Source organism: Rhynchophorus ferrugineus, unplaced genomic scaffold, assembly GCF_030347505.1.
Source record: "Rhynchophorus ferrugineus isolate W39M unplaced genomic scaffold, kcgeb_rfMv2 rfM4, whole genome shotgun sequence".
Taxonomy (NCBI): domain Eukaryota; kingdom Metazoa; phylum Arthropoda; class Insecta; order Coleoptera; family Curculionidae; genus Rhynchophorus; species Rhynchophorus ferrugineus.
This window is the reverse complement of record NW_027472583.1, coordinates 20,848,881-20,862,882: the sequence shown is the minus strand read 5'-3', so window position 1 is coordinate 20,862,882 and position 14,002 is coordinate 20,848,881. Positions and strand designations below refer to the sequence as shown.

The 14,002-nt window shown below is 30.7% G+C and overlaps 1 protein-coding gene across 4 annotated transcripts in view; it reads right to left on the bottom strand.

Annotated features, from left to right (window-relative positions):
• LOC143196121 (neutral ceramidase) overlaps window positions 1-14,002 on the bottom strand; it is a 70,727-nt gene that overhangs the window by 44,716 nt on the left and 12,009 nt on the right. Inside the window, exon 1 of one of the 4 annotated variants that reach the window (XM_076403737.1) lies at window positions 13,127-13,261. The exons of 2 other annotated variants lie outside the window; for them this stretch is intronic. The gene's annotated coding sequence lies outside the window, so the exon portion shown is untranslated. Of the gene's footprint in view, window positions 1-6,067; window positions 6,236-13,126; window positions 13,262-14,002 lie in introns of those variants that run through there. One more of the 4 variants, XM_076403735.1, reaches the window with a different exon arrangement.

The window sequence follows — 14,002 nt, the reverse complement described above, 5'->3', positions numbered from 1 at the left end:
TTTGTAAAATAAATTAATTTTAATATAAACCTTTTTTTTGTTTTTAAACCTTACACGTACAATAATTACCATAATCGGTAAAATTCGCAAAACTGTTAATTTCTAAATGAATTCAATTAACCAGAATTAACTTACTTAAGAATAGGTACAAATTATTAAGAAAATAAGACAGTTTGATGTTGTACTGGGAATTTTTCCGCCAGTAACGAAGCATTAGTTCACACACTTAAGTGACGTTCAGGCAAAGTATCGCAGTTAAAGAAGTAAGGTCACAAAAGGTAAATTGAAGGTTTACTATCCCTAGTTACAAACTATTAAAATGGGAAAACACTCATGCTTTAACCCCTGACCTTTGACATCCACCTATAGATTACTAGCACAAGCATAGCTGTTCAGAGTGTAACACCAACAAGAACCTACTGTAATTTCTACGAGATAACAAAATCAAGTCAATCAATCAATCAAGAATATTTGAATTTGGAGTCACCTAAACTTTCATACATGATATAGCATGGAAATTTGGATAAAAAACAGTGCAATTTTGATAAGTAGCATACATGAATCCCCACCAATTCTTGTTCTATTTTACGCATTGCGCATGCTCCAATATTTCCGTGGTCCTGTCAACATTTGGGTGTAGTCGTTACGTCCTTCTTTTTAGGTTAACGTTATATCTATATTATACCTCGATTAGATTATATAATTATATTTTTATTAATAGAGAAAATATATACTCACAAATAATTTTCCACCACTGCCCAGATGAGATAACAACTACGCACGACTGATATGGCCCCGGTTATTAAAAAGAAAGCGTGTTTCTGTCATAAGAGATATGGGCACTGAGTTGCCTAGACGTAAGAGTTTTATTTACTTTAGAGTAGGATTGGATGGGCGAAAAGCCATTTTTTAACATTACACATTTCATGATCTATTTCATGTTGTAGGACTTATTCAGAAAATATATTTTAATGATTACTATTATGACTCAATAGTTTTTAAAAATCCGTCTTTATTCAACACTCAATTCATGATAGTGGATGAATGATATACCAAATGCTTCTAATACGGATATTATAATCAGTCTTTATCGAGTAGCTTGCACCTTTTCAGGCTCCTGTCTACTGAGCTGATATTATGATGTACTTATTGCTCCATACTGTGCTGTATTGGCTTGAGTAGCTTATACAATGTCGTTTCGAGTCCTATCTTAGCAAACATACCAACTTTAGATATATTTATCAAAATAATGAATAGGGTATTTCCATTTATGGCCGCATACAGAAAAGTACTTGTAGCGGTTTAACGTACTTAAATATTCTAAAAATATAATCATTAGTCTCAAATTAATTATTTTGCACTCATACATAATATGTACGGAAATCTAGACATAACCAGTTTATACCAGATAATACAACTGTCTTTATCAATAATCATATCCAATTTTTTTAGCAAATAACTTTTTCCGAGATTTTCAGATAAAACAGGCTGAGCTTATTGTATTGAACATAACCAATAAGTTGTTCTGTGTCGATATAAAAAAATTATTCCTTTTCTTTGATTCGATTTTATTCCGAAATAGCTTATAGTAGTGTTCTCATGTTGTTTCCTGTTGTTATGGCCGAATATTCCTTAACGATAAAATTCAATTTGTGTCAAAGTTGAGTACTTTTTTTAACATTTCTATTCTAAATGCCATAAAGGCTGAAACCTTTTTCTTAATATAGGTTTTCGGCGAATAGAACTTTCTAATAATTCAATGAGCTTGAACTTGAAACATATACCTCAACTGATTTTATATTATTACGATAAATGTCTCAGAACATATACTGATAGTTTGTTAAATAAGCCAACTTATGATTTATAAGATAGTTAAGAAAATAGTGATGGGGTTAGAGGTTTTTATATAATGGTAATATTTTATAAATTTTTTGGTTGTAAAATTTTTAACACTTTCTTTACTGTCCAATATAATATGTGTCTAAATATGTAAGGTAGGCATAAGGTAGGCCTAAATAAGGCAGTTTGGGACCATAATTTACATATACTTGTTAGTTAAGACTAGTGTATGTATAGTGTTATTAGTAATAGGTTACTTAAAACTTATAATGTACGGCCTCTTTGGTAAACTACAGAAACATAGATGACCACAAAGTATAAAAAATATCAAGATTCACGCTGTTGTTGAATATTATGACAATTTTACTAAGATTGCCACCCAAGAGGGAAAGCCATATTTTAGTAATTTTATTTAATAAATAGGGCAGGAAAGTTGTTAGTATGTTCTGAATCACCACTAAAACTCAGAGGCGAGTAGCATCAATGATATAATACCATGTACCCTCTTCTACACTTCAGTAAGTGTAATGCTTAATTTATATTTAATGATATCTTTTCTATGTACTAGAAAATATTTGGACTGGATGGATGCTTACTGACGTGACAAAGGTGATGACTCCTTATTGGATCAGCATTACCAATTGGCAATGCCCTAAGGGAAATTTAAACCGGCGACTATTGTACCAGTGTGTAGTACCACCTTGTTAATTTAGTTATTACCTATTTCTTGACATTTTCTGTTTTCTTTTCTGGCAATTAATATTTCCAATATGAATGTACATGGAAATTATTAATTCATTTACCTAACTAGATACTACTTATATATGTCATGCGCTGTTAAGAAGAACTATTTTTAACTTAACTTAACTTAACTTTTAATTATAATTAAAAATGGCGTAGCGTAGCGAAAATGAATAAACGAATAAACGGCACGAATGCATGTATATAGCAATGTATTGAATGTAAAGTAAACATTCTCGTGTATCACCGGCTACGGTTTGACGATATGATGCTTCTAATTCCAATGGTCCATAACCAATCCACAAGTGTAAACTAACCACAAACATCCCAGTCTCGCTAGCAGTTCAAATGTACGATCGGGTGTATTCTGGTAATGTTTCTTTTGGAAAGGTGATCAGCCGCCAGACGGTAGAGTTAATACCAATGAAACTGTTTCGGAAAGCACATAAAGCAACAGGTCCAGTGCCGATAATCCCCTAGTCGATGAAAAGTAGAAATATTTCAATAAAATTTATAATAGGGTGAAATATCGGACGAAAGGTTAGTTGAATTTACTGAATATAACAAAAAAGCAAGTGATTGAAACATTTCTTGTTGTGAATACTGTAAATAGAATAAAATATAAAGGAAAAATATTTAAAATATTAAGTACCTTAATATATGAAGGAGTAGAGCAGATTATAGTAAGCACATTAATTGATTAAACCACTCGACGATTTCGAGTAATAATAAAATATAGCGACAGTCAACAATCGAAAAAAATGGAGTAGAGACAAGCGAAATCTGTCAATGTTCAATTCTTTAAATAGAATCAGTAAAATGCTTCAGCGTCCATCTCCATGATAGATATAAACGAAAACATCATGTTAAACAAATTGTAGTATGAGTATGTAACACACAAATAATACGGTACTGATCATTTTCTGGCCGAGCTTAAAATAATATTAAAGAGATGGATTCATCTGCCAATAATATAACTTCTCATGGTATATTAGGTTGTGCTCAGTCATGAAAACACCTAGTTTTTTATTATTTAATTATTACATTGTTACTAGTCTTTTCCGACTAACCTACAATTTGTCTTTATCCCTACCTCAGTCTCTGGTGAAATAATGTTTATACATGTCACTGTTGTATTTTTTATTAACTGCACCTCGTAGGCTTTTTCAAAAACATCTGTTATTCTGTGGACCTGGTTAATAATTTAATGCTTGTTAATAAACCCAAACTGGTGTGTAGGTTTTTTCTCTCTACGAAGAAAACATCTAGTGATCCAATCATGTCAAAATAAAATTCAAATCATTACCAGAACAACTGCACGATAATCTCAAACTCAAATTGATCAACGAAAATATCCAAGACATCGCCGTAAAGCATGTAATACAGTTAGTAAGTAAATCACAGAAACGTCGAAGTAATATAATTACTGGAGGAAATACGCACACGTAAACAAAAGATTGACGCGAACCAAACTACACGAACTTAATCATGAACTTGAGTACTATCGTAAATAATTTTACTATTAACCTTAGCTTAAATTAGTTTCCTTTAATTTTATTTTGGGATATACAAACTAGTGTATTGAGAGCTAAACCTGTAATAATAATAAAATATTGCAGATCTTTCTATGTCATTAAGAGCCTATATTCTCGGTTATCATCTCCATCTACTTTTATATCTCATTAACCATAACCATAACCGTCTCTTCATCTCGTAAGCAATATAATGTCGATGGTAATGTATTATATCTTTATATCCAATAAGAAGCATATTTTATTTATGAATTCATAATATCTTCTTATGAAAGCACAGTATATTATATAAAATAACCCAAATATATCTCATCGGGTATGTTGTTATTAAATGGTTTGGTAACCTCATACATAATCCATGTCATACATATACATGTGCAGGCATATATTGCATATATTAACTCCTTATATCAGTACTGTTTTCTAGACAATTACTTGCTTATAAAAATTTACTAGTAATAAATTTTTTGTTAATTATTAAGTCACGCCAATGCCTACACTCTATATCGTGTATAGAAGTTGTTTAGAAGTATTTACCGTCGATAGAATCTCTCAATGTGCAATATTATTTGAGGGTTATTCATTTTAACTTATCCTCTCTTCTTTTACCGCGATAAAAAATTCTCGCTCAAAAGTGTTTCTTGGCGAGTTTTTCTACTACAAATTCTCCCTACTAACCAGATTTTGCTTCATCTTACTTAAACATTATGAGTCGTTTGGGTAAAGACATTTTAAAGGCCATTCCAGGAATGAATTTTATCAACCGTTTCCATTTTAGAGTGAAAGACGTGACTTATGAGTCATATGATGTCTAAATATAGAGGTTCATTCATTTAATTTAGTATGGGATTGAACAGGCAGGATCGTTTAGGCTTGTTGTTCAATAAGTAACCGCTTCTTTCGGTGAAATAAAATAGTTCTAAGCAAAAGAACAGCTTTTCTTGCTAAATCCAACACATAACTTATATTTAAAACTTTTATAAAACTATAAAAAGACCATAAAAAATAAGCTATATAGAAACACTACAACTTAATTTGACAAGATAATTAATAATAACGATATTTTATAATCGATATTTTAAAATTATGTATTACATTGTTAATAGTCCTTGTCTACTAACCTACAATTGGTCTTTGCAATAGCTTAAATGTAAGTATACATCCAGGAGGACCCATAGGTCCTACCTTGATGTCTAGGTTAAGAACGATTATGTATTAACACTATTTTTTTATTAAATGTACTTCACTACATCATACTATACAAGATCAAATAGTTTGATGCTTTTGAGTCTATGTCTTTTCCTTGTATTATAAAATCTTGTATTAATTCCATATTAAAATGAGCATAGAGTATCTCTTCAGTCTCCTTGCAATTTTTTGATTTCCTGAGTGACAGTCGGTATCTGTGTAAGTTAATCAGTCCTGGATACAGTCACTATACTTCTTAGAACTTTGTTCTAGGAAATTATATTTACATTTATTTTGGCAGAGTATTTTTTAGGTTTTAATACTTGCTTGTATAATAGTAATTTATTATCTATTGTTAATTGTGATTTTCTTCCAATTAACCAATATATTTTCATATAATTTAAATCAAGTTATTTTATTTTCAACACGTTCGTTACACTCAAGTTATGAATCATTTCGAGATACTTGTTGCTGATGTTTGTGTAGTCAGATTATAGGTTAACCTCCACATCACAGATTAACTTGTTAAATTGCTGTTTGGTATTAGGTTTGTTACACTAAAAACTGTATCATTTGTTCCTTGTTGTATTTTTGTACCTGTGTGGTCATTATTTTTTTAATATTTATATGATATGGGAATAGTTTATAACCTATAAATCATGTTAATTAGTATTACATAACATATGTCGTTTATTAAGGTGCCTACTGAAATACACATATAATACAAAATGATAGTAATTATGTTTACTAATAAAAACATGTCTTACCCCAAGATAAACAAAACCTAGACATCACTATTATAACATTGCTAAGTTCAGAAACACGAAAAATAACCGAAACATAACAAACATTATTCAATAATGGAACTTTCACTGCCCGTGTCTTCAGCACGTCTTCACAACACTATGTCACTGTTTAATTGTCCAAGGTAGAATAAACTCATCGAAAGTAAAAGTGTTATAAACGCGTTGAAAGTCGCCCCACATACTCTATTCGATTACGAATCTTTCTGATCACGTAATAACAAACTTTTCAAGGTTCCGCTGCATCTATGAATGAAACACCTACAGTGGTCGAGTTTTATTGTTTCAGTGAAGCGTTTCTTTTAATAAATATTGTCAAAGGTAAAATAAGTAATTTAAAAATGTTATATGAAATGTAAGTTAATTAAATTAAATTATGTTGGAGAATTCTGTAAAGATTTCTGTGAATACAAGAGTAATCAAAAGGAATAAAAGAATCCAGGAATCATAAGAAACTAGAAATAAATGGAATACTAACAAAGTACTGTTGTTCTACTAGTATAGAAGAACAGTCCTTCGTTATCATACAACAGAAAATTGTACTAGATTATTTTTAATATTACTTAATTAGTTCACCTGATATTAAACACAGTTACACTATGGTAATAAAAAAAATTAGTTTTATGAATTCTTAGATTTTGTTAACTATGAACAAAATATATATAATATTGAATTAAACTAAAATACTGCAAAATATGCAAAATAATAATCATTTATTTATTTATTTATTCCACTTAACCGGTCAATTGAAAAGTCCCCGGCCTACCAGAGTAAAACACATTTTTTGTAAAAATTACTTTTTTTATTCAACATAATTCCCTTCAAGGGCTATACACTGGTTATAGCGACCCTCCAACTTTTCGATATCATTTTTATAGTACGATTTGTCCTTTGCTTCAAAATAGGCCTCAGTTTCGGCGATCACCTATTTATTCGAAGAAAATTTCTCCCCAGCGAGCGTTCTCTTGAGATCTGTGAACAGGAAATAATCACTGGGTACCAGATCAGGAGAATACGGTGAATAAATGTATTTTTGTCATCGTTCTCACTGACTTGTGACACGGTGCATTGTCTTGGTGAAGCAGCACTTTCTTTTTCTTAAAATGCGTTTTTCGACGATTTGGTCCTTCAAACGGTCCAATAACGCTATGTAATAGTCGCTGTTGATGGTCCTTCCTTTTTTAAGGTAGTCAATGAAAATTACCCCATGGGCATCCCAAAACACGGACACCATAACCCTGCCAACCGACTGTTGCGTTTTCCCACGCTTTGGAGCGGGTTCATCGTGTACAACCCACTCGGATGACTGTCGATTGAACTTCGAAGTGAAATGATGGTTCCATATTCCATCCATTCTCACATATCGACGTAAAAACTCGGGTTTAATACGCTTGATTATCTTCAAACACTGCTTCGAATCATCAACTCGTCATTGTTTTTGGTCAAAAGTTAGCTCGCGCCACGCACTTTGCACAGAGCTTTCTCATACCCAAATATTCGTGAATGATATGATGTACATATTCAATGGATATCTTTAGAGTTTCTGCTATTTCATTCAATTTCAGTTTACGGTCATTCGAAATCATTTTGTGGATTTTTTTAATGATTTCGTCCGTCGCTAACAACCTCTTTTGGGCGTCCACTGCGTTCACTGTTTTTGGTGCTCTTTTCACCACGTCTCAACTTAGCACACTAATCCTTGATGGTTGATATTCCTGGGGCAGTGTGTGAAAACTCGATATCAAGCCAAATATTTGCTTCAATTGTATTTTCTTCCCTTCAAAAAATAATAATTTATCAACATGCAAAATTCCTTTTTATCCATTTTTACAATAACAAAAGTTGTTTCACTCAAAATGCTATAATTCACAAACTAATTATCCGACAGCTATAAAATGTATACGCGCATCTTTTGATGGCTAGCACCATCTATGTGTCAGGCCGGCGACTTTTCGATTTTAAATACAATAATATGGATAGTATATTTTATGTTTATGTTCTAAATATAGTTAATTACCAACCCAAAAACAAAGATCAAATAAAACAAGAATATATACCTCAATTTCATTTAAGTAAAGAGAACCGATTCATCTTCATAACCTCATTTCCTTTGAAAGCCCTATCAGAACGAGTCAAAAGGCCCAATCATTCGGTTGTACGTTTTTGGCGAGTGGCCATCATGTTTTCTCCCTCTTCGTCAATATATCAATATATTATCTTCCCTCCTGAGTTTCCTGTTAGGTTGAGTTTCACCTTGAATGCACACTTGAATATATATATATATATATATATATATATATATATATATATATATATATATATAGAATGATTATGAATAAACAACACTGTTATTGAAAATATTGAACCAATTCTGTTTTAAAAATAAACGATAAAAACAAAACCAATTTCAAATAATAAAACAGGTTAAGAAAGGCAGGAAATGTCTTAAGTTTTAACAGCTACATATTATATTGATGTGATAACTAATAATAAATAAAACAAGATATAATTTGATCTAAGTATAGGTGGTATGTAGTAGAATCACCAAAATTATCATTGGTATATAAACTGTTACTGTATAAACACAAGGAAATTTTATAAGATTGACTATCTTTTTATATTTCAAGCAAGTATTACTATATCACAGTTTGTTTTTGTTTCAAAACCCAACTGTTGTTGTGAAAACAATTGTTGTGAAATTTAACTTGGCTGATGAAAATTTATCTCAAGTAATCAGCTTTTAAAACTTAGGCGTTGGTATACTGATCAAGTTTTTATTTTAAAATGGTCACTATTGAGAAAAATTGGTACAATACATATTAATCAAAATATTTGTATCAACAATTTATATTAAAATTGGTGTTAAGAATGTCCTCCAAGAAACATTAGTACTTCTACTACGAAAAAAAGTTCTTATAGTAGCACTGCGCATAAAGTTAGGATTGATGAAACACTTTGTGAAATCATTTCCCAAAGATGGAGATTAACTCAAAAATATAGTTTTAAAATTTCGAGTTTTTTAGAAGAAAGGTGTATTCGTCAGACCAGATGACGTCTTATGACTAGGTTGACATGATGCACAATTCATGACGACCATGACGAATTCTCAAAAAGAAAGATGCATTGCATCTAAGAAGGCCATCGAGACATTTTTAAGGGATCTTAAAGACGCTAACTATAAATACATCTCCAAAGGAATGGCAGAATTATTTCGAGCTTTAGATTGACTAATAACTCTAATAGTACATTTCTTCATTACCGCCTCGACTACCTTTCGGAAAATTTGGAAGATGCGAATGAAGAGCAAAGTGAACGATTTCACCAGGATGTTATCAAATTCAAGTTGGACGCTTCAGAGAGATCTTCCCTATTCTTACCACAAACGAAAATGTACAAAAATAAGCATTACTGGGAAAAAAATTTAACAAAAAAATTTAACCGACTTCAAATAATAAATAAGGAACTCACTAAAAATTAAAAACTAGTTAAACTTAGATTAATAACAAAAAAAAAAGGTTTTAAAATTATATATATATATAATCGTAATAACTAAATAAAAATAAACAAAAACCTTGTTTAATCTATCTACTACACGTATTTTATATTCTACTATCTATACACAATTTAGCTTAATACCTATCACAACTTATTTATCTATATACAATATTATTTAACTACTACCAACTGATCAGTTTCCATGTCGAGTCAGTGCCGAGAAACAAATCAAATTTGTTTTGTTCCCAATTTAATTTTGTGTATATGTCACAACATTTTATTATTAGTTTTCTATTGCTTAATTATGTTAAAATAATATTGTAAATAGATAAATAAGTTATGTTGTCATGGCAAGTTGTTGTTTTCCATGTGAAATAATAGAAATCTAGAGTCCATCGCGAAACATTTTTTTGTCTTACCGAGGAATTTGATAATATAAGACCACATACCACGTACCTTCACTTTCAAAAGCCCACTGTTTTAATTACTCCCTTATCTCTAAAAATATAGCAATTGTTTATCGATGCAAAATCTCTGAATTTGATGATTAAGAAGACAAACACCCAATATTTCATCAACGTGCAAAGTCGAAAGCACTGATAGTTTCAATCACACATCTATCCGTTAAAATCTTCTGGATTTCCTGAACAAAGATTATCTTTTGTAGTTGTGGATATCTTCGAAATTAGTATTCATTTTTAAATAGTTGAAAATACTAAATTATTTCGATGTATTTCAATTTTAAAAATCCCATCATAACCGTATGGTCGATGTTCTTTTCAAGTATTTGTTTCAATTGCTAGCAGGTGTTCATATTTTAATCTTTTGTTTAAAATACAGGACGGCATATTATCTAGGTATTATAAATATACAGATAGATGCAACAGGTCCTACTTGGTCGTTGGGAATATTCCAGAAAATTATCAGACATTTTAATTTAAATATTCTTTAGATTGAACAAATTATTGAGAAAAAAGATGTTCTAATACGTATATTGATTAATTGGTATGCTACGTTTTAGAAAATCTTTTTGGTTATGCATGCTACTCATTTTTAACAATTCAAAACCAATACCAAATATTTACCTATAAAATATTCATTCATTAAAATTCATTTCAAGAGTTATGATTGTTATGAATATGTTATTACGTCAATAGATGTAGCACTAAAATTATTTTTGATAACGATCAGTCTTGCTAGAGATAAGATTTAAGTGGTCGGTAATTTAGAACATATTTCATATTATTATTTTCTGCAAGAATTCTCATATAATTTCTATGAATTTACAATAGATAACGTAATTTATATTATTTTATATTCTGTGAGAAAGTTATAATTTCAGGGAAATTATTGTCAATAAAGCAAATATAATTCAGTGTTCATTGTTTAAGCGGTTTTTTTTGTATAAATTCAAATGATATCCATCCATTAAAAATTAGCTTCCGATCCAAACCAAAGCTATAAAAACATGTATCTTTGGGTTTTGTAACAAACTTCAATGTCCTTTTTTATGTCAGGTTCAGCCCAATAATTTTTTCTGTATATAGAAAAAGTATCTGATATTTTGCGGTACAAATATGGCCAATTTTAAAATGTGCCTCAGTCCCAAGAGCAATTTTAGACTCTATACTTACACATTAGATGTGTTGATAGAGATCCCACTACACTGCTGCATTTTCACTGTTGGCACGCAATGTAAACTTACGATAGAATATTCCTCAATAGACACCCCGATTGTTAGAGTGGACACTTTCCCGCTTATATTTTCAATATACTTTATTTTGGATTTTGGACCTGAGCAATAAAAAACTGTTTATAAGGTAAATTTGGGGACATCATGTAGTTTTCGCAACATTTTTGACCATTAACGGTTATTTATTGAAATAAACAAAGTAATCAGTTAAAACAGTAATCGTTCATCATGCCTTCGTCTCAATGTCCTAGATATCGCATTTTGGTTTTCGCTATATTTTGGTGCTCGCATCTCTTGCTCGCCGTTTTTGTCAGCCAAGTTTTGTGGAAAAACAGTTTCAATTCCAGAAACCGCGATGCAACTCGGTTTTTGTTTCGATAAATTCAGTCACTCGGTCACACGGTTTCGTAAAGACTAAATGATTTTCTTTCATAACAAAATTGCTTTAATTGGTCGCCAGTGATGAATGCCAAATTCTTAAAGCATTTGTTGCACTTGTAAATGGACAAATCGGTAATGGATCACTGTTTGTACGTGAAACTCACTTCAGCACTATATTATGTCTGGATATTTATATTATGCTATTCTTGCTTTTATACCGACGACATTCATAGAGCAAAAGTAGCAATCATCGCAATGTTTGCAATTAAAATTAAAAGTATATCTTTTCATCAAACGACCACTTGTACAGCTTCGTTTTCAACGCATTACAAAACAATTTCGGTACCCATGGCTTGACAGTATTTACTACAGCAAAACCAAAGTTCTGAAAATATGCATCTTTGAGTACATCCACAAACGTAACAGAAATATTTTGAATCGACTTTACAACTTTGTTATTGCCTTTTCACACATTTCGAAGCACAATCACGACAAGAAAACAAGTTCGATCGTTAGGAATCATTTTCATCTACTCCGGTCCAAAAGTTGACCCGAATGAAATTAAATATTCTCATTTATATTAACTTTATCCATAACAACATGAATATTGCTTAATCGGGTGCCTTCAATAGATGTCACAAAACATCTGAATCACTGAAATATTCGAGGAGGAAAAACAGGGAATTCAAATCGAAGGAAATATACATGGCTACCAATTGCTTAGGATGGAAAGGAAAACGACAGTTATCAAACAAACTATGCAAACAGAATCGAGACAGGATAGAAACGCTTCGATTCTTATGTCGATGCCTATCTACAATGTACGATAATAAGCCAACCGCTGCGAGGATAGCGTCAAAAAATGCCGTATTCTCGAGCCGAAACACAAATACCATCTAAAAATTGAAAAAGGCAGGGAGGGACCAGTGATGTTTATACTAAAGAATCTTGAAAAATGAATTTATTTGTCAAGGAAGTACTCTAGTCTAGAAATAAATTTTCTTTCATATTTTCAAAGCTTAACCCTTTAAAAATATTATTTTACAATATGTCCTTAAGAGAATTTTTCAAAGCATACATTATTTTCGGAGATATGGCTGTTTTAGTGAGGTGGCATCTAAACCATTTTCCTTTAAACGCGAAACTACTTTTTCGAGACGTTTGACATGATAGTACAAGTTCTACTTAACCGATTTACTTAAAATTTTGTTTGATCCTTTCCTTTACATTTTCCTCTCGTAAAAAGTATAACTAAAACAATTCGTAAAAGTGGGAAGAAAATGGTAAAATAATGTCTCGTATTATTGACTACTTCTAACAATTGATAATAACGTTACCTTTACTTGTCCTATTTATCTGTTTCTCAACAGTAAAATTCGGAAAAACATTTTTCAACAAACAGTATCTTTGAATTTTTTTACTGGAATTTACTGGAGAAAAGTAGCAAAACTTACCTAATTCTTATACAACTGTGCACAAACTGTACTTCAAAGTCCACCCAAATCGTAAATAAAACGGCAAAAATAACTTATCTACTCAAAAAATAATTACACCAATCTCATCTTTGATTACACTTAGTTATTATCAAGTGATGCCGCTTAAAAAATAAATCTGGAATGACTGATAACAAAATTCAACAATTTTCTAAACATTTATTTTCAATAACTAATCAGTATTCTCAAAAAATACAAGGATATATAGATATATAAACTATATTCCGTTTTCAGTTATTTCTGATTGTGTTCCGAATCTAACATCGTCATTGAAATTATTATAATTACATTATCGTAAAATTCTCTATCAAACACTTTAGTTCATCAAATATTTCCGAGTTCACGATAGAAAAAGCAAATCATAAAAAAGTAAATCAGTACTATATTTTATGAATCAAAATGCAACTTATAGAGAGAGATATATTAAGAAATATAATAGCAAAAAACATTTTATCACCAAATAAATAAACAGGTGCGTACTCAAATGAAATATTGTATTACTGCGAATTATTTAAAATTATTATGTAACTGAGTTCGTAGTGTTATATCCTGAACAAATAAATATGTGCGTATGAATTTTTGTTATTGTTTTTCCCATTAAGCCATAGTTCTTCTCGAAGAATAAGAGACCATGCAAAATAATGTGGAAATGAATAACGTTTGAAACGAAAGAAGACCCAACCCCGATTCCAAACAACGATTAATTTTAATAAATAACGACAATTGATTTATGTCAGTCAACAATATGATCTGTTTCTAAAACCATCGATGTATCTGAAGTAGATTTCCTAAAACTAAATATATAAATTAAAAGTTACGTTCAAATAATACTTACTT